This window comes from Myotis lucifugus, unplaced genomic scaffold (assembly GCF_000147115.1).
Source record: "Myotis lucifugus unplaced genomic scaffold, Myoluc2.0 scaffold_49, whole genome shotgun sequence".
In the NCBI taxonomy this organism is placed as follows: Eukaryota; Metazoa; Chordata; class Mammalia; order Chiroptera; family Vespertilionidae; genus Myotis; species Myotis lucifugus.
Window position 1 is genome coordinate 1,966,351 of NW_005871097.1, and position 24,955 is coordinate 1,991,305.

At 40.0% G+C, this 24,955-nt stretch overlaps 1 protein-coding gene across 1 annotated transcript in view; it reads right to left on the reverse strand.

Annotated features, from left to right (window-relative positions):
- Positions 1-24,955, reverse strand: part of CDKL5 (cyclin dependent kinase like 5) — a 157,925-nt gene that overhangs the window by 95,223 nt on the left and 37,747 nt on the right. The window lies entirely within an intron of this gene.

Below are 24,955 nucleotides of genomic sequence, written 5' to 3' on the forward strand. Positions count from 1 at the left end.
CCTAATTTTAAGCTAGGAAGAATCAATACTCTCCATATTAACCTACACAGTCAATGCAATCTCAATCAAAATCCCAGGGTTTTCTAAAATATATGTGAAAGAGCAGAGTTCCAAGTACAGTCCACACCTGCCTGAGAAGAAAAGTAAGAAGGCTCAGCCTTGAGGTTATGATCTGGCAGTATGCCCTACCTAATATATTGAGGGTTAGAACTGAGCTATAGAAGGTAAGAAGGGATGCTCCTGGCACAGATATAGACAAATTAGCCAATGAAACGGATGTGAGCACCCAGCAGCAGACTATACTGACTTTAATATCCCTAAAGCTCCACTGTCAACTCCCACTGAATTCAGTTTGTTTTCTACACAAAAATCTTTAGGATAAGTCAGATCATGTCACTTCTCTGCTCAAAACTTTCCAATGGTCTCTCTTATCATTAAGAGTGAAAGTCCAAGTCCACATAAGCCACAAGGCCTTAACCTGCCCTCCTCTGACACCATTTGTGACTAGTTCTCTCTTGGTTTGCTACACTCCAGCCACACATATAACAAGAAAGTCAGAGTTGTTCCTAATCCTAAGTATCTCTTTATCACTCTAACATTTACTGTAGGTCAGATTCTTATTAACTGATTTTTCATTCAATATTTACCAAAAAAAAAAAAACCACTTTTGAAAAAAGGCAAGAGAAAGCAGACGCTACTATTTTAGAAACATTTAATGTAATGAAATCATAAATTTTAAAAGGTGACTGGGATATTTAGATAAAATGATGTCAATTTCAGAAGAAATTAATAAATATTTTATTCATTCATTTATTAAACAAACAATTACTGACTGACTAACATGTTTCAGGAAATAGATAAATAAGACACACAAGACAGTAGTGAACAATATATGCCCTCATGGAGATTTAGATTTTTCTGAGGAAGGAAAAATGTAAGAATATTATCAGAGCCTACCCGGTTTGGCTCAGTGGATAGAGCGTTGGCCTGCAGACTGAAGGGTCCCAGGTTCGATTCCGGTCAAGGGCATGTACCTGGGTTGCAGGCACATCCCCAGTGGGAGGTGTGCAGGAGGCAGCTGATCGATGTTTCTCTCTCATCGATGTTTCTAACTCTCTATCCCTCTCCCTTCCTCTTTGTAAAACATCAATAATATATATATATTTTTTTAAAAAGAATATTATCAGATATTGATACATGTTATAAAAGGGAAAGAAGGAGTGATTATTCAGAGAGATCTTTCTAAAAAGATGACATCTGAGGTAAAATATCAATAACAAGGTGCTACCCATATGAAAATCAAAGTCAGTCACATTCCAGGTAAAAGATGCTCAGAGTACTTGAGAATGAATCATTCTTTCATTTTCTGTGACTGATTTGGAAGAACATCCAGGAAACATGTAAATATCCCATTCTCTGCCAATAATGGTATATTTCAAAGGAAACTAGAGATAAAGATTAAATCATTCCCACTAAGAAGATTCAGCACCCCAAAAGTTCTGTATGTAAGTATATGTAAAGAACATTTGGTCCTACCTATTCCCTGTGGAAATCAAAACTGAATAATGAAAACTGGGAATCAGAATTTAAATGTGTGAGTAGATACACAATATAGGTGTCAAGAACAGTTTTTAAACTACTAATATCCACACAGAGGAAAAAAATATGCTAAATTGAATTTAACTATGTAAACAAAAAGGGGGCAACATAGTAGAGCCCACAAGCTTAGGGAGCTACTTGGCAGGTCTGACAAGCTCAGGGACTGAAAGTCATCCCAGGCCTATAGTTTCCTTAGCAAAAGTCAATCTTTACCTTCAGTGAGTCTCGCCCATTGTTCTTATATATCTAGAATAACATATCTTTGAATAATTTTCTTTTCCAGACCCCTGGAAGGCACAACCACTGGCACCACAGCACAAGACTACACGACTCCTCCTTGTTACATCACATCTCTGAGTACTGTAAATGTTAAATGTTAACTGTCCTGTACCCACCAATATAAAATAAATGTTTCTCCATTTTGCTTTTTATCCAATCCCAGAGATTTCCCCACTTTGCTTTATTACACCTCCTTAATCTACCACCAATGGATTCCATGTAACCCCTTTATGTCTTCTCCTTTGATTCTAAGTGTATAAAATGAACTGCAAAACTGCCATTATCTGGAGCATTTTCTCAATCTGTTGAGATCTTGCTTCTAAGCATGTACTCAAAATTTTGGCTCAAATAAATTCATATAAAACTTTTCTATAGATTTGGACGTTCTTATGCCAACAACTACAATTTTATATGAGTAAAATTGATTAATTTTTAAGGTATAAAAACTTGGATGAAATGTCCCTTTGAAGATAAATAAACATTCTGGAGGAAATACTTTTTTAAAACAGCCCTAAGATCCCAAAGATTTAACAAGATTGTAAAGAATTACCTGGCTGAAATAAAGGCAAAAGAATAGAACCCAGAGAGGTAGTCCAAACACCCAAAATGGTTTTGGGACTCTGGCACTTGAAGGCCCAGGAAAACAAATGCGGGGAAAAGACAGCTTGCTCTTAAAACCCTTACAAATCCATGGGCAAAAAATGTCAAAGGCAAGAGCGTTTCAAAAGGAGGAAGTTTGATAAGACACCACTCACTTGAAATAGAAACCCTAAAGAGCTATACTCCCAGGATAGAGGAAACCAGAAAGAAATCAGCCCTTGAACAGACTTGAATGATAGCTTTATGTCATCTGGGTGACCTAAGTAAACCTCTAAGTGTACCTTGGATTGTTGTATTGAGTTGGTCCAACATTCAGATTGGTGGTGCCACCAGCTATCTGGTTGAAGCAAGTGGGAAGGGTGGGGTGAGGGTGCAAAAAAAAGCAAGACTCTGCAGAAGATAGCACCAATCTAGGCCTCACAATATGCTACAGATTTCTCCTTTACATTGTGCAGTACATAATAGCCAGATACACAAGGTAATAAAATACCACTAACAAGAACCAATAGAAACAACTAAAGCAGAAAATGACCCAGAAAGGTTTGTAATGTTAGAAATTATCAGGAATAGCCTATAAAATAACTATAATGTTGAATTAATAAAAACTCAAGGTTCGAACATTTTGACAGGACTTGAAGGACTAAAAGGTAAAAGAACACATTGGAAAAAATAAATTAGAATTCTAGAACTGCAAGTTAGAATAACAGCAAAGGAATTTAGCAGACAGTTAAAAGAGAAAAATATCCGGATATAGAAGATTTTAAAAACTTGACCAAATGAACATATAAACTGCAGCAAAAAATATAGAGTATCTTTTTTTTTCTCCAAGTGCACACAGAACATTTAAAAAGACTGGTATTGTTCTAGGCCATAATGTAATACAAAACAAATGACAAGGACTGAAGTGCCAGGATGTTCTCTCTCTTCTCCACAATTCAAGTATGCAAAAAAAATCAATGAAAGAAATAATTTTTAAATGTTCCTATGTTTGTAAATTAGTACAGTTTTAAAATAATCTATAAATCAGTCAAAGAAGAAACTAAAGTTATGCTTGGGGGTAACTGAGAGCCTTATTATCCGTATATCAGAAAATATTTTTTAGAAGATTAATAAACAAAGCATGAATCTCAAGAGCTTAAAAAAAGAACAGAAAAATAAATGCAAAGAAAATATAAAGAATGAAATAAGAGCAGAAATTCATGAAATAAAAAACACATGAAGGGGTTCAGAACAGGCATCCCCAAGATGTGCTACTTTGGCCTGTGGGTTATTTTGAGCTGAAGGCAGTGGAGACCCTGAAGGCTCACAAGAAGCTTTTACTTCTCCCTTAAAGAATTTAAATTGGAGGCCCAGCTGGCGTCCTATAAACCAGAGGTCATGGTTCGATTCCCAGTCAGGGCATATGCCTGGGTTGTGGGCTTGATCCCCAGTGTGGGGCATGCAGGAGGCAGCCAATCAATGAAAGCTGAACTACATTGTTAGGGGATACATATATAAGTGGTAAATCTATTTTAAAAATAAGTAGTAAATCTATTCAAATAATAAGTGACCAAGGAAGTGTTTCTTCTAAAAATCAGGATATTAATTATTTCCAGGGAGGAGTTGAGATTGAGAAGAGATACTTAATGAGATTGGGTATGTGGCAAGCTGCAATTGATAAAAGCTATAGGAACTATCAAGAAGGAAGATCACCACCCACCAGATTTATTACTTAAAACAGGCAGTGACTGCTCAATCCAACTTGGCAACTAATTTCTCTTAAATATAACCCTTAGCTTCATTATATACTCATTGTAATACATTAGTATGCTAAACAACACACCCCATGCCACCATGATCTGAAATGGAAAGCCCATAAAAGGATACAAATGGCCAATGGAGCTCCTCTGAAAAGTCTCCACCCCTTTCTAGAGAAGATCCTGAATATCCCCCCTTTATTGAATACCGTACTCCCATCCCAATTAAATAAACCTCGATAAAGGAAGCAAATTCTGCTAAAAGGGGGGGGGTGGCTGCTCTGTCTGTGGAGTAGCCCATTCTCTTACTGCTTCACTAATGAACTCACTTTTACTTTCAACTCTATGCTAGCTCAAGTTTGAATTCTTTCCTTGGCAAAGCCAAGAACCCAGAGTGGGTGGTGGACTTTCAGGTCCCCGGACCACTGGGATGCCTGTGTCAATAAGACGGCTTTCTGGGACCATGATAATGTTCTATTTCTTGACTTGAGTAACAGATAGACATTAATTAGAGTGTATATTTATATTTTATATATTTCTATGCTGTTATATTCCACAATAAAACAAATTTTTAAGAACTCAAACAGTAATTCTGACAATGACATCATATATAAATAGTTATGTTAGGGGCAGAAATAGAATATTGGGGACCAGCTATAATTATAGGAAATATTAATCATGCTCTGTTAACCATGACGGTTCTGTTCTGATTAGAGAAAACACATTCTAACCTGGCTGGGAGTTGTACGCCCTGGGACAGGAAAGCTAACACCAGAATGCAGTCCATCCTCCTGTCCTGAGAACTACTTATCGTTATGGAAAGATTTACAACCTCGTGGTTGAGGCAATCTAGTCCTGGAGGCACCTGCGCTTTATAACCTCCAGCCCCTATTGCCTGTAATCTGGTCCAGGGGTGCCCATAGGCACCCACCCTCTGCAATGCTCCCCCCCACGACTTGTAACCTGTAATGATTATCCTGTGCCTACTTTCCCATACCTGTAATTCCTACTTTCCCACATAATCTTTGTCCTTCTACCAACTATAAGCAGCTGGCTTATGGGGAGAGATAGAGCAGATTTTTGTGGATGACCTGCTGCCCTCCCATCCTGCCGGCATTACTGGAATAAACACTCATATGATTCAAGCCTATCCCTGCTTCATTGGCTCATGTAGTGACAGGCAGCCCGGACCCCTTGGTTGTCTGGTTACAGTTCCTTGATCACTTATATGGAAGTAAAAGATAAACATTGGCCAAAAAAGTTTAACTAAACTATCTCTCTCTGAGGCTCAGACTCCACAAAATGTACTGTCTAGTGCTGGGTATCAACAACAAAACCAAAAACTCCCTGTGATGGATAAATGGATGCTGACTATGCCCATAAGGAACTGGTGACGAAACTAGGTGAGTTGGGCCTCAATGAGAGATGATTGACATCCAAATGCCTGAAGACTTTGCAAAAGAGGGAGTAGAGCAGGTAATAATTTGAATTATTTCAGAGGGAAGAACTAAGATCAGTGTTAGAAGTGAAAGGAGACAGATTTCAGCACAGCAGTGATTTGACAACAATGAACCACTAATGGTTACTCATTCATTTTATAAATAGCTGTCAGATACTTATAGTGGACCAGTCCATTTATAGAGCTTTGGAATACAGCAGTGAACAACACAGACATGGTCCCTGCTCTCATGGAGCCTACTGAGGGGAGACAGGCAAACATGATCATTCCAGACAGTGAGCAGATTTGCTACCCCAAAATATGCCTCTTTGGCATAAGCACTATTTTGAGTTAAAGGCAATAAAAACTCAACATATTCAAAAAAAGCTCTTTACCTCCCCCCTCAACTGCCTAAATTTATAAGGGAAATGGGGCCTGTACCAGGAAGAGAGCTGTTACCACACACTTTTTCACCTGCATAACAAAGCAACCTTTGTTTTCCAAAATCTTCTCTGGCCTTCCTGTAAAACACCTTCCCCCCTTTGTATGCCAGACCCTTATCCCTTTCCCTAGCTAAGGATGTTATATAAGCTTCAGTTACCTGGCTGCTCTTTGTATCTTAGTATATTCTTATGAGGCCCCATATCTACGTAAATTTGTTTTTCTTCTGTTAATCTGTCTTATGTCAATATAATTATTTAGACCAGCCAAAGAACCTAGAAGAGAAAAATTTTCTAACCCTACAGCAGTGACAAGGATTATAAAGGAAAAAAACAGTCTTATGGTCGAAAGTTACGGCAATTGAGGAGGGGTCCTTTAGATAGGATGGTCTGGGAAAGGCCTGTCTGAGGAGTAAGATTTGAGTGAAATCTGTTTAATGTAAAGAAGCAAGCCATGGAACAAGGATGTGAAAAGAGCATTTGAGGCAGTACAAAGAGCCGTACAGAACTTGATAAATTCAAGGACAGAGAAGATCTGTAATCTGAAGCACAGCAGACAAGAGGACCAAGAGAGAACAGGAAGAGACCATTGGATGCAGTTTGGCCTTGATAGAAAGAGTCCTATACAGTGGGGCCTTGACTTACGAGTGTCCGGACTAACGAGTTTTTCCGAGATACCAGCCATCTCTCGGCCGATTTTTTGCTTTGAGTTGACAGAGTAATTTGAGTTAACGAGCTCCATCACGGAACCAATTAAACTCGTAAGTCAAGGCCCCACTGTACTAAACTAGATGTGCTCTATGGTCCCTTCCAAAGCAAAGATCTAAGAATCTCTCAGAAATCATTTGTGTTTTGTCCTAGCTGGTTTGGTTCAATGGATAGAGCATCACCCTAGGTTAGATTCAGGCCAAGGGCACATACCTCAGTTGCAGGCTCCTCCCCAGCCCAGGCCCTGGTCAGGGAGCATACAGGAGGCAACCAATAGATGTGTTTCTCTCACATCGATATTTCTCTCTTTCACTCTCTAAAAATCAATGGAAAAATAGCCTCTGGTGAGGATTAAAAAAGATCATTTGAGTTTTTTATTACTAACCACTAATTCCATAAATAACAGAATGCATTTTAAAGCAAATTTGTCTTGCACTGAGAAACACACCTAAAAATAAGTAATCTTGCCTCTGCATTGGCAAGTAAGCAGGTATCTACCTACAAGAACTGACAGAAACATAAAGCTTATAATTTATTTCATATGTCATTAGTACTAAATTTAAGAGATACCTGAGCCTTGAATGTTTCCTTTGTTGCTGAAATAATAATCTTCATCTCAATGGATCTTTTCCTCTTCCAAAAGAGTACAAAAATCAGTTGAGTTTTGTTTTTGTTTCTGGTATTGTTTTTATACATACAAATGAGAGATAATGCACTCCCATTTGCTTGCTTTTTTTAAAATCCTCACCCAAGAACATGCTTATTGATTTCAGAGAAAGAAGGAGGGAAGGAGGGAGGGAGGGAAGCGAGGAGGAAGGGAGAGACATTGATGTGAGAGAGAAACATCTATAAGCTGTCCCTCCTATGTGCCCCAAATAGGGATGGAACCACAACCTAGGCCTATGCCCTGATCAGAAATCAAACCCACAGTCTTTCAGTGTATAGGAAGACATTCCAACTAACTGAGCCATACCAGCCAGGGTCCCACTTGTTTTCTTCCTGGATGCAACCACCTGACCAATAACCAATAGGATATTCATTATGCTTTATTGCCCCAATAGTGGGGATTTTTTATTTATAAACTAGAGGCCCGGTGAACAAAATCTGTCCATGGGTAGGGTCCCTAGGCCTGGCTCGAGATCAGGGCCGATCAGGGCCTTCCTTCCCCTAGCTGCTGGATGCCAAATTTATATAGATATGGGGCCTCATAAGAATATACTAAGATACAAAGGCAGGGGCCTTGCTTTGTTCTGTGTCACCCCCTGGTGGTCAGCGCACATCATAGCGAGCAGTCAAACTCCTGGTTGGTCAAACTACTGAGGGGACAATTTGCATATTAGCCTTTTATTATATAGGAGGATATATTCTCCAATTCAGTTCCCATGATTAAATCAAACTGATAATTAACTATCATGTGTAGCATACACGCAATTTAATAGCATAAAAATTTCAAACTATCAAACATGTAAATTGCCTTCCCACCCTTTATCTTTAGAATCCTTCCACAAATAAGTAAATCTAACACCAACTCAATTTATCTCTTATCCAGCTACTTGACATTTCTCTAGGCACTGCCAACCATATTCAACTCCCAGCCCTTCCTGAGAATTTGAGGGTCTCAGGGTTCAGATTGGAAAAAAAGAGCTGTGGAGACTAAAAATCTAATTTTCCTCCCACCTAAATTATCCTAGCTGGGTTGATGATCAAATTAACAGAAACAGATTAACAAGAGAAAATGCACATTTGGCAGTGCCATAATGAGACCCCCAGACAGATTGGGCAATTGAGGCTTTTATGTGATTTTGGAACTGAGGAGAAGGGTAGAGGAATAGTGGTTTGGGACTTCAAAGGGGAGGAAGACAACTCACATGAACATGGAAAAGCAAATTTATTGTAAATAAATGTTTGCTGGGCCATCTTTAACAATGGGACACAGAAAAGACTTTGAACAAATGGACTTCCCTGTCTGTCACACACTAGTTTATATTAAACTAGTTATCTGATGCTATCTCCATTCCTGGACCAGGTTCTCTTTCTAAATTCCTTTTAGGCGGTTAGGGAAGAGGTCAAAGTTTTTCCTGAGTCTTTTGTTCCTTAATAACTAGCCTAAAATCAATATTGCAAAATATATATTTTGAGGTATAAAATTCTGCTTCTCTTCAGTGCTACACTGGGATCAAAGAAATTCAAGATTCACATTAATACTGTACCATTTAAGATAGACTTTGGTTTAAAAGATTTTGAAAGCACCTGCATGAAAATGTAAGTATCAACTTTTTCATGGTTTCTATGGGAAAATTTGTTTTGATCTCCAAATTCTAAATAACTAAATTTAAAATAAATTTAACAGAAGTTGTGGACCACCTAAGATTTTGCAGGGTTGATGTACGTAAAAATATGTGGCCTGAGTTATTGTCCTCTACTCCAAATAAAATAATCCTATATAATAAAATAGAAACATGTAAATTAACCATCCCTCCACTACGCTCACCAGCCAATCAGAGTGAGTATGCAAATTAACCTGACAAAGATGGTGGGTTAATTTGCATACACAGGCACTGGGCAGCCAGGGCAGGGCAGGTACTTCCCCCGCATCACCATGGCGATGCTGGGGAAGTTCTGGCCCCGTGGCCGCTTGTGCGCACACTGGTGCTGGGGAATCGGAACCGGGACAGGGCAGTGTGTGCGGATGCCTGGGAGCCGGGGTCAGGGCAGGAGCTTCCCCTGTGTCACCATGGCAATGCGGGGAAAGTTCCGCCGAGGAGACAGGGTCAGGGTGGGAGCTTCCCCCACCCTGCAGCCACATGCATGCATGCGGGTGCCAGGAAACCAGGGGCGGGGCAGTGCGTGCGGACGCCAGGGAAGCTCCCACCCGGCTGGCACACACGCACAGGCACCTGGAAGCTGGGGGCAGGGCCTGGAGCTTCCCCTCTGTGTTGCCATGGCGACGCGGGGGAAGCTCCCACCCCACTGGAGTGTGTGCGTGGGCACTGGTGGAGGTTCTCGCTCTGCGGCCACGTGCACACGTGCCAGCACCAAAAGGCCTATGTCCCCGGGACAGGTGTCCTCGGGAGCCAGACTACCCCGAGCCTGTAGGCCTGTGCCTAAGCCTGGAACAGCTGGGGTTCCGGGACGTGACAGAGGGTGCACGTTGGGCTGAGGGGACTCTACCTCCCCCATCAAGCACGAATTTCATGCACTGGGCCCCTAGTCTTCAGAGAAATAATAATAGAAAGAACTGAAGTCCAAGACCATCTGAAGATCACTTTGTAGCTCATACCAGTTGGCCCCAGGTAGGGCATAGTAAGTGGCTGACCTTGGCCTGCACTTCCCAAGAAGCCCAAGAACCAATACATCCAGTTGCCAACTTCAGACACACCAGAGCATCACCCAACCACCTGAACAAATGACACACTCAAAGAGCAAACTCAGAAAATACCAGAGCCCCACTATAGCCAGCCAATCTTGCTATATAGGGACAGCCCCTGCATAACAACTCCTCCACTGAAGTCATGGCCAGTCCTCAAAACCAACCAGTCTGAGGGTCAATCCCTCCCAACAGCATTTAAGCCTCAGTTACAACAGGAGAGCAGACACAACTCAAACAAGGGACACACCAAGACCACCCAGTTCAGGTGACTAGGGAGTATGTACCACTGGGCCCCACAGGGTACCTACTACGTAAGGCCACCCTACCAAGATGGGGAGGTACAGCAACTCTACATAATACATACAAAAAAAATACAGAGAGGAAGTCAAAATGAGGAGAAAAATAAGCATGTTCAAAATGAAAGAATAGAAGAAAACTCCAGAAAAAGAACTAAACAAAATGGAGACAAGCAATCTATCAGACACAGAGTTCAAAACACTGGTTATAAGGATATTCAATGATCTCAGTGAGAACTTCAACAAAGAGATAGAAAACATACAAATAGAAATAGAAAACATAAAAAAGGACCAGTCAGAAATGAAGACTACAATAATTGAAATGAATAATACATTAGAGGGAATCAACAGTAGATTAGATGAAGTGGAGGACTGAATATGTGATTTAGAAGATAAGTTAGCAGAAAACACCCAATTAAAGCAGCAAAAAGAAAAAATAATTTTAAAAATGAGTGTAGTTTAAGTGGCCTCTGGAAAATCAAGTGTACTAACATTCACATCATAGGGGTACCAGAAGAAGAGAGAGAGCAAGAAATTGAAAAACTATTTGAAAAAATAATGACAGAAAACTTCCCTAACCTGGCGAAGTACACAGAAATACAATCCCAGAAACAGAGAGTCCCAAACAAGATGAGCCCAAAGAGGCCCACACAAAGACACATCATAATTAAAATGCCAAAGGTTAAAAGACAAAGAGTGAATCTTAAAAGAAGCAAGAGAGCCCAGCCAGTGTGGCTCAGTGGTTGAGCATCTGTCGACCTATGAACCGGGAGGTCACGGTTCCATTTCCAGTTGGCTGCAGGCTTAATCCCCAGTGTGGGGCATGCAGGAGACAGTTGATCAATGATTCTCTCTCATCACTGATGTTTCTCTCTCTCTCTCCCTCTCCCTTCCTCTCTGAAATCAATTAAAATTTTTTTTAAAAAAAGAAACAACCTAAATATGCATCATAAAGGGCCTGATTAAATGAATTATGGTACATCTATTCAGTTGTTTTAAGCTAGACTTGGAAGTGAAATATGTATATACTCTAATACAGCAATTAACAAACTTAAGTTTTCTCACTAATTTATTTTCCAATAAATCAAAATTCTACTTAAAATTGTATTCTAATTTAATACCATTTATATATGTTTTGTACACTGAGGTTTACCGCTATTTTTTTTTAGAAAAATTAGAGATTTTTTTTATTGATTTGAAAGAGAGAAAGAGAGAGAGAAACATCACTTTGTTGTTCCACTTATTTATGCATTCATTGGTTGCTTCTTGTATGTGCCCTAACTAAGGATCAAACCCACAACCTTGACTCTGCCCTTCTCCTACCTTAACACCTCAGAGCCCTAATTTCCCTTTCTGTAACATGATGATAATTCTAGGATGGTGAGGATGCAATAAGACAATGAGTGTGAGGCACTGTTAGTTCAGTGCCTGGCACACAGGGCACTACAGATGATAATGGTACGAACATTAGGAGGCCTGGATGTATTGATAATGGCTTGCATTTGACTGTATATAATAGAAACCCAATACGGTGGCTTCACCAAATAGGAGAGTCCCCCCCACCCCCAAGAGATTATGGGCCAGTGTGGCTGCTCAGGGACCCAGCTACTCTGGCGTTTCACTCTGCCCTCCTGAGCATGTGATTTTGGTCCTCATGGCATCAAGATGGCTGCTACACCAGGAACTGCATCTCCATTCCAGGCAGAAAGAAGGTGAAGGTAAAAGGCAAAGCCTTCTCAGGAGACTGCCATTTCATCTGAGGAAGTGGACCCTCCATAGGAACTTCTATCTTCATCTCATTGGCCAGAATGATCCACGTGGCTGCCCTACCTGCAACGAAGGCTTTGCTGGCAGGTGTCCATGATCTCTTGGCTGCAGCAGCGTGAGAAGTTAGCCGTGTCCCAGCCGATAATTTCACAAGGTCGGCTCTTCAAAACTCAGGTCCACCAGCCGCCTGCCTCGTACCCTGAACCCCGAGTGGCTCAGGCTGGGCCACCTTCCTCTCCTCAGGTCCACCCTCTGCTCCCTCGATTTACTGCTATTTTTTTAAGTTTGAAAATTCACTAACTGAAAAGTATAAAAGTACATGGTAGAGTTTATTGGTGCTGAAGACATCAAGAGATTTCAAACATTGTCAATAATCTGGAAAAGTCACAAATGTTGCTTCCAGGCTAAACAGTGTTAATGCTGTCACAAATTAAGCTTCTGATGATGTTTCTAGATTTACATCAGAGATTTTGAAACAGGTTTCTTTCACCAAGCCAAAGTATCAGATTTATGGCTGACCTTGAGAACTTTCATTTTCTCAGTTATAAATCAGGCTCCTCTGTTGGGATGATCTCCGAGGTCTCTTCTAGCTTTCAAGTCCCACAATTTCATTTCTAAACACCCATAACCACTCAAACTGAAATAAGTGTCAAAATCCTCAATTAATAAAGGCCAATTCATTGGGGACCAGTATAAAATACATAAAGTATATCCTCTCTTTTTTCATTATGATCCCAAATCACTTACCAAGGTTAGTTTCAAGAACAGCTGAGTAAAATCATCTTAGAACAAGGGAAGGAATGGAGTGATTACCTTTTAGCCTATTTCAGAAAAAAATGCAAAATCAGAATAAGAGGAATACTACTGGCCAAACATCTGGTGATCAAGCTATTCCTGGGAGGAACACTTATGTTAAGGGGAGCGGGGGGAGGAAACAAATAGTAATAATGACTAGACAGCAGCAACTTTGCAAGGCATGAAGAGGAAGTCTGGGATATTTTCCAAATGGGTTGGGAGGAAATTATTTTTATTTATAGAGATATTTGTGTCCTATTTAAAATATAGAAAGAACTGAAGAAAATCAAGCTAAAGATCTTACACTTCAGCTGTTTGTCCTGCTAAGTTTAGAAGGGAAAGTAACATTACTTTGACCAAACAAATGCAGTCAAAATTACAAGAAATTTCATCAAGGCCATTAACTGATGAAAGCATTCAATTAAGTTCAAAAGAAATATGAACACAGGACTAAAAAATAATAAAAATTTAATATACTAAAATAAAAGATAGATTCTTTCCCTATCTATCTGATAGAAGGAGGTGTGGAGAGGGGGACAACAAGATATGGTTAAGAGGACTTTTGAGTTACAGCTCTCCCACATGCTAACTTAATGTTGAGCTGAGCAGTCTCTTGAAGATTTTCATTTGTTTCCATTTTAAACTGGGGTTAAGTGTCCCTGACACCAAATACATGGCCTCTTTTCAAACACCAATTCTCTGACGCTAACTGGGTGCCCTACAATCTATTCTAACATTATCCAGAATTAACATCAAATTTCACAGGTTTAAGGGCTCAGTCCCACAAAACTTCACTCACTTTAGAGGCCACAAGTCCTGGGTACCCAGGCCACCTGCACTTCTGTCTGACATGGCTAAAAAAGTGGGAGTTCTCACAACCCCTTCCTCAAGTTTGAATAATTCCCTAGAATGACTCACAGAACTCAGGAAAATGCTTTAGTTACCACTATCAGTTTATTATAAAGGCTATACCTTAGGAACCGCCAAAGGGAAGAGATGCACATTACATATAATAAAAACTGAAGATTAAAACAACACTTAGAACAATTTTTCAAATTAGCAAAGACCAAAATGAACATACCATGTTGATGAAAGCATGAGAAAACTAAGCTTGCTCATACACTGATGGTAGCAATGTATACTGATACAATTTTTTGGAGGCCAATTTGATAACATCTTTCAAAACTAAAAACAAGCATATTATAATGACACAGCAATTACATTTCTAGGAATTTATCTTAAAACACACACACACACACACACACACACAGATTAAAATGACACTTAGAACAGGCAATAGGGGTGGGAGGTTGCAAAGGGAGGGTGCCTCCAGGATTAGATTGTTTCAGCCACAAGGTTATAAATCTTTCCATAACGATAGGCAGTCCTTGGGAAAGGAGGATGGACTGCATTCCGATGTTAGCTCCCATGTCCCAGGGCGTACAACTCTCGGCCAAGTTAGAATGTGCTTTCTCTAATCAAACAGAACCATCAAGGTTAACAGGTGCTCCCAGCAGTCCCAGTACCTTGATGTGTTTGCCAACCCAGAAGCTTCCCCAAACCCTGATGCTTAGGCATTTTTATGGAGGTTTCCTTATGTAGGCACTCTTGATTAAATCATTAACTATTGGTGCTTGAACTCAAACTCCAGTCCCTCCCCTTCCCAGAGGAAGGGGTAGGGGGAAGGAACAGAGAGATATAAACTTCTAATCATGGCTTGATCCTTCTGGTGACCAGGCCCTAACCTGAAGTTATCTAAGGGCCTCTACCTAGTCATCTCATTAGCATACAAAAGATACTCATTACTCAGGAGATTCAGTAGACTTTTTATTTTATTTTATTTTATTCCCTTTATTGAATAAGATATTACAAATGTGTCCTTATCCCCCCAATGTCCCCTCATCCCCCAATCCTGCCCTCACCCTCACCCCCTGTTGTCCACATCCAGCGCTTATGCTTATATGCATGCATACAAGTCCTCCAACCACCCGCACCCCCACAATCACCACACTGTATTCCACATGTCCATGAGTTGTCTCTTTTCTTTTTTACTCAGTCCCTCCACCCCTCTACCCCTTACCAGAGCTGTCTGCCTGCTCTCTATCTATGAGTCAGGTGACTTTCTTGAGACAAAAACTGAATGGGCATTCTACAAAATGTACAAAAACAGGCCCCCCAAAACAAAAACAAAACAAAGAGTGTTTGTAGAACTCAACTCATTCAGATTCTCTAAAATCCAGGGTAAAAGTCCAGGAATAGCAAAAAAAAAGAGACAGGGATTAAATCATAAAAGGCCCTGCATGTCATGGCATAGGTATGTTTCCCCTGTATTTGGAAAAAAAAAAAAAAAAAAAAGAAATTTGAAGGCTACCGCCATAGACCAGAGTAAATTATGAGAAGCTTTTTAGGTTAGTAATTATCAGTGTTATGTTTCAGAAAAAAATCACCATGGAGGCAAGAAGAGGGTTAAGGAAGAGACATTAATCAGAAAGCTACTGACTGGTAAGAGGCCAGGCATAACATGATGAAAATCTAAAAGCAACAACAGTGAGAACAGAAAATGGCAGAGACATTTGAGATATTTAGGAGGAGTACTCAAAAGACACAGTGACAAATTAAAAATAGTTGACAGAGAGAAACCAAGATGGCGGCATAGGTAAACACCGGAGTTTGCTGCCTCGAACAACCACTTTAAAAATACAACTAAAAGACGGAACGGACATCACCCAGAACCACAGGAAGGCTGGCTGAGGAGAGACTCTTCAACTAGAAGGAAAAACAACAGCATTATGAGGCTTAGAGGAGGCGCAGTGTGGAAAATTTGAAGGTACGGTGGTGCGGCGGTGCGCGCGCAAAGCGGGCTGGTGGCTGAGGGCGCGGTTGTCGTTTTCAATCAGGAGTGAGTCTCAGACTCTGGGCTACAGATCCGGGCGAGTCTCTAGGGACCCAGACTCAAACGGGAGAAGCGGGACTGTCTGGCTACGGTCCCTCCGAGGTTTGCAGCGGTTGTGGGGACAGAGAGGCAGAGCCCCTGGAGACGGACTGAGAGCAGCCATAGCTGCTCCCTCCCCCCGCCCTGTTGAGCCCGCCCAGCCCAGGCCCTGCGCAGAGCCATTTGCCGATCGCCTCAGGCAAAGGCTGGACTAGCGCCTCCCCAGAGGACTGAAGTTTTCCCACAGCTGATTCCTACAGCCAGTCGGCCTGGTGGTCAAATCCCTCTAGTGTTAACTACAACAATTAAGGCTTGGCTAGAACAAGACTGCGCACAAAGACCACAAGGGGGTGCACCAAGAAAGCATAAAAGATGCGGAGACAAAAAAACATGTCAGAAATGGAGGATATGGAGCTAAGAATCGCAATTTTGAGGGCTTGCTATAAACTTGAGCAGAGCCTCACGAAAACTAATGAGACCCTCGATGCTACGATAAAGAAATTAGAAAGTAAGCATACACGGACTGAAATAAAAAATATTATACCCAATAGCAGACCAGAGGAGCACAAGAATCAAACCAAAGATTCGACAAAAAACACCCAACTGGAAAAGCAAAATGAAAAAAGAATCCGAAAGTGTGAAGATAGTGTAAGGAGCCTCTGGGACAGTTTCAAGCATACCAACATCAGAATAATAGGGGTGCCAGAAGATGAAAGACAGCAAGATATTGAAAACCTATTTCAAGAAATAATGGCAGAAAACTTCCCCCACCTGGTGAAAGAAATGGACTTACAGGTCCAAGAAGCGCAGAGAACCCCAAACAAAAGGAATCCAAAGAGGACCACACCAAGACACATCATAATTAAAATGCCAAGAGCAAAAGACAAAGAGAGAATCTTAAAAGCAGCAAGAGAAAGAGACTCAATTACCTACAAGGGAATACCCATACGACTGTCAGCTGATTTCTCAACAGAAACTTTGCAGGCCAGAAGGGAATGGCAAGAAATATTCAAAGTGCTGAATACCAAGAACCTACAACCAAGATTACTTTATCCAGCAAAGCTATCATTCAGAATTGAAGGTCAGATAAAGAGCTTCACAGACAAGGAAAAGCTAAAGGAGTTCATCACCACTAAACCAGTATTATACGAAATACTGAAAGGTATCCTTTAAGAAGAGGAAGAAGAAAAAGGTAAAGATACAAATTGTGAACAACAAACATGCATCTATCAATAAGTGAATCTAAGAATCAAGTGAATAAATAATCTGATGTACAGAATGAACTGGTGATTATAATGAATCAGGGACATAGAAAGGGAATGGACTGACTATTCTTGTGGGGGGAAGGGGAATGGGAGATTCGGGAAGAGACTGGACAAAAATCGTGCACCTATGGATGAGGACAGTGGGTGGGGAGTGAGGGCGGAGGGTGGGGCGGGAACTGGAAGGAGGGGAGTTATGGGGGGGGAAGAGGAACAAATGTAATCTGAACAATAAAAATTTAATAATAAAAAAAAAAGAACAGGTAAAAAAAAAATAGTTGACAAATGAGAAATGGAGAAGTCCAGATGACTACAAAATGTCTGCCTTGATTACTGGGTGTATGAAGGCACTGCTGAGTGACACTGGGGAGGCAGAAGAGCAGATGGAGGAGGTCTGCTCTCCCCTTTCCCAACACCACCTACCCCCTTTTGTTAGGGGCAGAAATAGAATTTTGGGGACCAGCTACAATTATAAGAAATATTAATCAAGCTCTGTTAACCATGATGGTTCTGTTCTGATTAGAGAAAGCACATTCTAACCTGGCTGAAAGTTGTACGCTCTGGGACATGGGAGCTAACGTCAGAATGCAGGCCATCCTCCTTTACTGAGAACTACTTATCATTATGGAAAAATTTACAACTTTGTGGCTGAAACAATCTAGTCCCGGAGACACCCGCCCTTTGCAACCCTCAGCCCCTATTGCCTGTAATCTGGTCCCAGAGATGCCTGGAGGCACCCACCCTCTACAACCCAACCTCCCAGCCGGCATTGCCTGTAACCTGTAACCATTATACCTTGCCTACTTTTCCATGCCTGTACTTCATACTTTCCCATGTAATCTTTGTCCTTCTACCCAATAAATGCAGCTGGCTTACAGTAGGGGCAGAGCAGATTTTTGTGGATGATCTGCTGTTCTCCCATACTGCCGGCATTATTGGAATAAATGCTCATATATGATTCAACCCTGTTTCTGCTTAATTGGCTCAAGTAGTGACAGGCAGTCCGGACCCGTTAGTTGTCCCGTTACATTTTCACAACAGAGAAGGTGGGGACACTAGATAGCTTCCTGGTGACCATGTTCCTACCTGCTTCTCAGCATGGTATTATCACTTTCCTTAAATAACTCCCAACTTACTTAATCATAGACACAGTATTCAATATTTTAAAGAATCCCACACACATTCCATATTAAAATATTGTCTATTAACCTATTATTTTGAATTAATCAAACATGTTTGTCTATTTTAAATAGACTAACATATCCTAAAATTTTAATCAAAAGTAAATTTTCTTGTACTTTTTACACTTTAATATGTCCTCCTTAGAAGATGAAAAATCATTACTTCAACAATCTAAGATCAAATTGGATGATGTCAACAATCAGACCCAGTGCACAAACCCTTCCTTTACCTGAACCTCTCTTTCTATTCTTCTAAGAATACTGACATTATCTGGATGTCAACCCTCACTAATTATGTGACCATGAGCAAGTTATTTAACCTTTTAAAGCCTATTTTCTCATTTACTAAGAGGGACTGATACTACCTATTTATAGGCTATTGGTGGGGATTTGAGATTATATAAATAAAGCCTCTGATGCATGATAGCCAGATAATATAACTATTATTAGTAATTAAATAATAACACTAATTTAATGCAATAGATGATGGAAATAAGAAGGCTAATACCTCTAGAAAGTGGGACTTAGGATCCCAATTATGAGCCTGCACTTAAAGAGATTCCCCAAATGAGACAAGACCCAGAAGGATTCATGAAACATCACTAGCCAAAGTATTTGCAAAGCAATGTTATTTTATTAAGGTAAACAATATCATTGGAAATTTTTCTATTCAGCCTAAATAATTTAGAACTATGATAAATCCAGAACCGCACCAGGAGGTATGGCAAGATGACAGGGCATCATCTCACCCCAGCTCCCATTCTAGGGTGAAAATTTCTCCCTGGGAGTAGCAGGGTGCCAGCATTTCTCATCCTTAGCCCACAGCTCCAAGGTGCAGAAATTCTACTGCAGGGAAATTAGACTGACATGACACGGGCTCCCTGCCTCTACCCAGCCTTCAATCGTTGGGCAGAAACTCTATCCCAGGCAAGGTAGGCTGAAAATACTAGAAATGGAGCCATATGAAAATTCTGAAGTAGAAAATTACTATAACCAAAATGAAATTAGCATACATCTAGCACCCACATCCTGATTTCTAATATCATTCTCCAAAAAAAATGAACAAGGGCATTTTCGAGAAATGGCTGATTCTAGGACTGGGCAAGACATGTACAAGTTGAGAATCTTATAATGCCAAAAAGGAAGTTGTTTAAAAAAAAAAGATGAGCCCTGGCCAGGTGGCTCAGTTGGTTGGAGCGTCATTCTGTACACCAAAAGGCTGTGGGATCGATTCCTGCTTAGGGCACATACCTAGGTTGGGGGTTCTACCTCTAGTTGGAATGGGTATAAAAGGCAACTGATCAATGTTTCTTCTATCAATGTTTCTCCCTTTCCCTCTCCCTATCCCTCTCCCTCTCCCCCTCCCCTTCCCCCTCTCTCTCTCCCCCTCTCCCTCTCCCTCTCCCTCCCCCTCTCCCTCTCCCTCTCCCTCCCCCTCTCCCTCTCCCTTTCTCAAAATGTGTGTGTGTGTGTGTGTGTGTGTGTGTGTGTGTGTGTATCTCCCCTATTGGTTCTGTTTCTCTGGAAAACCTAGACTAATATATACCCTGACATATAGATAATGAGACTACCAAAAGTAAAAGAGACACATAAAAATATTGAAAAAATAATGTCTGGAAACTCTCCAAATTTGATGAAAAACATTAATCTACATATCTAAGAAGCTCAAATTGTTAACTCCTAGTAGAATAAATTAAGAGATCCATACCCAGACACATCATAGTCAAGATGTTGAAAGACAAAGAGAAAATCTTGAAAGCAGCAAGAGAAAATAACTTGTTATATACGAGGGATCCTCAATGAGATTAACAGCTGAAGGCCAGAATGCAGCAGGATGACAAAGTGCTGAAAGAAAAAAACTTTCAACCAAGCATCACATTAATGTTTCTATCTCTCTCTTCTTCTCCTTTCCTCTCTGAAAACAATTTATATATAAATTGTGTGTGTGTGTATATTATATATATATATATATATATATATATATATATATGCACATATTCACAGTATCCTGCCTCACATATACTAGTAAAAGGAAGAAACTCCTTACCTTTCCATTTGAATCATCACCTTTCCTATCTTGTCAAATAACAGAAATTACATTTTGCAAACTACATGGTATACATTATGATTTATATGATATTCTTATACATTCTCATGAGCAATGTTATTAGCATATTATTTTATGGCACATGACCTAACTTACACTAAGAGGACTCTTGCAATATCTCAATCTTTTACTTTTTCAAATATTATTAAATTAAGGAGCCACTTGAACAGTAGTAGAAGGTATTAACACATTCCAAAAACCTTGACTGTCTAAGTTTTTGTCTATATAAAATGCCAATCATTTCCCCCAAGCTATAGTCCTTTCTTTTAAAAAAAATAAAATAATTCCACTGATAGTCCCAGAAGCCAATGATACATACGATGCAACCCTGTCCCTTGGCCATACCTTGCTGGACTAGAGAAAATACCCTGGTCAAAGCTGTACCAATCATATTCTCCTTTCTGGGAGATGGGAATTCAAACTAAGAGCCCAAGACAGTAATAACCTACAGTAGGCTATTTTTCTAAAAATGTTTTTATTTATTTTTAGAGACAGAGGAAGGGAGAAGGATAGAGAGAAAGAAAGAAACATCAATGAGAGACAAACTTCATCGATCAAACCGGTGACCTCTTGGTTTCTGAGTTAATGCTCAACCACTGAGCCACAGTGGCCCGGGCTAAGCTACTATTTTGAAGCAGCTATAACACTACCTGCAAGTAGATGAGTGAAAAATTTGAAAATGACTTGGAGAGAAGCAATTCTGAGACAAGAGGCAAGAAAAGCAACTGCCTAATTATTTCCTGCAATTGAATCCAGGAGATATACCAGGTTCTTACAATAAAACCTCATTTTACTTATAGTTTGTTAAGCAAGTTTCTATTTCTTAAGATACTGCCTACTTATAATATGAAATATACCATATTAATATATTAATATATGTATTAGGCAATTTAGTTCCTCTGAGCCACTATTATTTTTTTTAATTTTGTTTTATTGCTTAAAGTATTATAAAGAGTAGTACATATGTCTTTCTCCCCCTTGACCTTCCCCCAGCCTCCCCTACCCCCCAGTGTCTTGCGTCCACTGGTTATGCTTATATGCATGCTGAGCCACTATTATTAAGCCCAAAATAATAGTGGCTTAAATAAAGAAGTTCTCTCTCGTGTAAAAGTCTGGATAAGTGTATCTGCTTCAGCACTCATCATTTTACACGCATCCCGGCCACAAAGAGGAAAAGTGGGTACAAGGAGAGCAAACTCCTTTCCTTTTAGGGTACAACACAGAAGATGTACCCATCATTTTCATTCATATCTTGTTGGCCAAGATTTAATACTGTTCCAAAATCTGGCTGCAAAGGAGGCTGGGAAATGTGGTCTTTACCTGGGTGGCAAGCACCTATGTAAATAAAAAATCAATTACTATACTAAAAACTGAACAGATACTGGGAGCCAACTTAGAACATACTAAATACTCAAAGATTACATCTAACTCTCCAGAGTATTTCAGTCACTATCAGTGAGTGTTCTTAAAAGAAATTAAAAGATATTCTCCAACCCAAGAAAAAAAAATAAATGGGAAAGAGACAAATGAACCCCCTATATGGACTTTAGGAAGGAGGTAAATGAAAACTATTTTCAGCACTTTCTATCCTTCATCAGGACCTTATTCTCCAACCCTGTCAGATCATTAATTTTTTTAAAAATCAAGAACTAGCAGGCAGGTATGTTATACGTGCACTGCAGAAGACAAAAGGCAGACGTGGAGCACAAAGGATGTAGTGGGAGTCTGAGAATAGCAGACCAACTTAATTTTGCTGGTTGAATGCATCAACCTTGCTAACAAAATTTTGAGATTCTGTATCTCAAAGAACCTAGAAGTCCTCAAATTAAAATCTCTTGCAAAAGGTCATCTTTTATTTACCATTAGTACCATTAATAGTCCAGAAAGTTGACAGGAAGTCAGATGGCATGCTTGGTTATTTTTAACCCCAAATTCACCAAAGACTATGCAGAGTCATTCATATTAATTTTGTGCCCAACGAGGGTGGCTCAGTGGTTGAGCATCAATCTATGAAACAGGAGGTCATAATTTGATTCCCAGTCAGGGCACATGCCCAGGTTTCAGGCTCAATCCCCAGTAGGGGGCGTGCAGGAGACAACCAATCAGTGAGTCTCTCTCATCATTGATGTTTTTATCTCTCTCTCCCTCTCCCTTCCTCTCTGAAATCAATAAAAATGTATTTATTTAAAGAAAAAATAAATTTCTGAAGTGGGCCCATGGACTCTAATTTTAAAATTATAAAAATGTTCTAAACCTACTGTGGTGACCATTTCACAATATATGATAATCAAACCATCATGCTGTACACCTGAAACTTGTAACAGTGATGTATGTCAATTATTCCTCAAAAAAACTGGGGGGAATATTATAAAAATACAAAACTTATGAAGTAATCATTAAAACATCTTCTCCTCAAAAAGAAATTAATATATATTAATTAAGTCCTGAACCGGACACTAGCAGGTCTGATTCAACTATTTTTTTAAAGTCAGCTTTTCTAAAGATTCCCCAGGCTATATTTGGAACCTTTACATCCTAACCTAACATATATTCTCATACAGGTTTTATAAATTACCAACTATTTCTTTCATGACTGTGACATTAAGATATTCTATAGTTAGCCTGCCATATTCAAGGACATAAAAATTCACAATTTAAAATACAGCATGCCAGCCCTAGCTGGTTTGGCTCAGTGGATAGAGTGCTGGCCTGTGGACTGAAGGGTCCCGAGTTCAATTCCATTCAAGGGCACATGCCTGGGTTGCGAGCTCGATCCCCAGTAGGGGGCATGCAGGAGGCAGCTGATCAATGACTCTCCCATCTCTAAAATCAATCCTCCTATATAATAAAAGGCTAATATGCAAATTGACCAAACGGCGGAATGACTGGTCGCTATGACACGCACTGACCACCAGGGGGCAGATGCTCAATGCAGGAACTGCCCCCTGGTGGTCAGTGAGCTCTCACAGGAGGAGCACTCAGCCAGAAGCCCTGAGCTGGGCTCACAGCTGGTGAGCTCAGCATAGGTGGTGGGAACCTCTCCCACTTCCATGGCAGCGCTAAGGATGTCCTACTGCCCGCTTAGGCCTGCTCAGTCGGACATCCCCCGAGGGCTCCCGGACTACAAGAGGGTGCTGGCCGGGGTGAGGGACCCCCCCCCCCCCCAAGTGCATGAATTTCATGCACTGGGCCTCTAGTAAAAATGTATTTTTTAAAAAGTGATTTAAGTACCATTTAAAAAATAAAATACATTATGCCATAAATAAGAACCATAATTAAATATAAAATTCAGGTACAAATCTCTAAAACACTACTTGTGACTGAAAAAATTTATTATATGTATATTAAAACTCAGCCCTCTAAGTAGCCAGAATATATATGGAGGGGGAGGGGAAGATTAGGAAATATTCATGCTAATAAATGAACCCTCCTTTCACAAAAAGATTCACCTTTTAAGTTATTTGAAATAAAGATTCATAGTGTTTAAAATTACTCTATCTAGAAAAACTGAGACTATTTTACAAGATAGTATTATTCTATAAAAACATTTATAATTGTAAATGCTAGCATTTGCCAGTACTAAAGGTTCACCATTGGACCCCTATCCACAAAATGGCATAGAGCAGCGGTTCTCAACCTGTGGGTCATGACCGCTTTGGCGGTCGAACGACCCTTTCACAGGGGTTGCCTAAGATCATCCTGCATATCAGATATTTACATTATGATTCATAACAGTAGCAACATTACATTTATGAAGTAGCAACAAAAATAATTTTATGGTTGGGTCACAACATGAGGAACTGTATTTAAAGGGCCAGAAGGTTGAGAACCACTGGCATAGAGTTTATATTTTGAGTGGAATGGATGTCTTTAGCCCCTTGCATAAATTCCCAACTCAAGACAGGCACATGCCACTAATAAAATGATTCAGTAAAACACCACTGGGAAAAGAAATAAGTTGCATTTAACTCTATGTGGCTTTCTTTAGAATGTTAAAACATACTAGGAAGATAAATTTTACTTACAATGTCAACACATTTTAAAAGAATACAGAACATTCTAAATTAATTAACTTAAGGTCACAATTTTCTTAACTTAAATCTGTCTTACACTCCATTCATTTGCTGTTTATAATGATAGATTTTTTCTTTAACTAGAAAACTGCAAATTGAACTCAAATGTGTCACGCTCCAAAATTAGAATAAGATTTTCCTCTAAACGTGGTCTTTTTTAAAAAAAAAAAATGAACCTAGCGGAACAATAAAATTACTTAACCTGCTAGATTAGTTAAAGATAGCAATCATTTTTTAAATTTATATTTATTGTTGAACATATTACAGATATGCCCCCTTTTTACCCATTGACTCCCTCAACCCTGCTCCCACCACCTCCTCCCCAGGCCTTCAGGCACTACTGCCTATGTTCATGGGTTATGCATATATGCA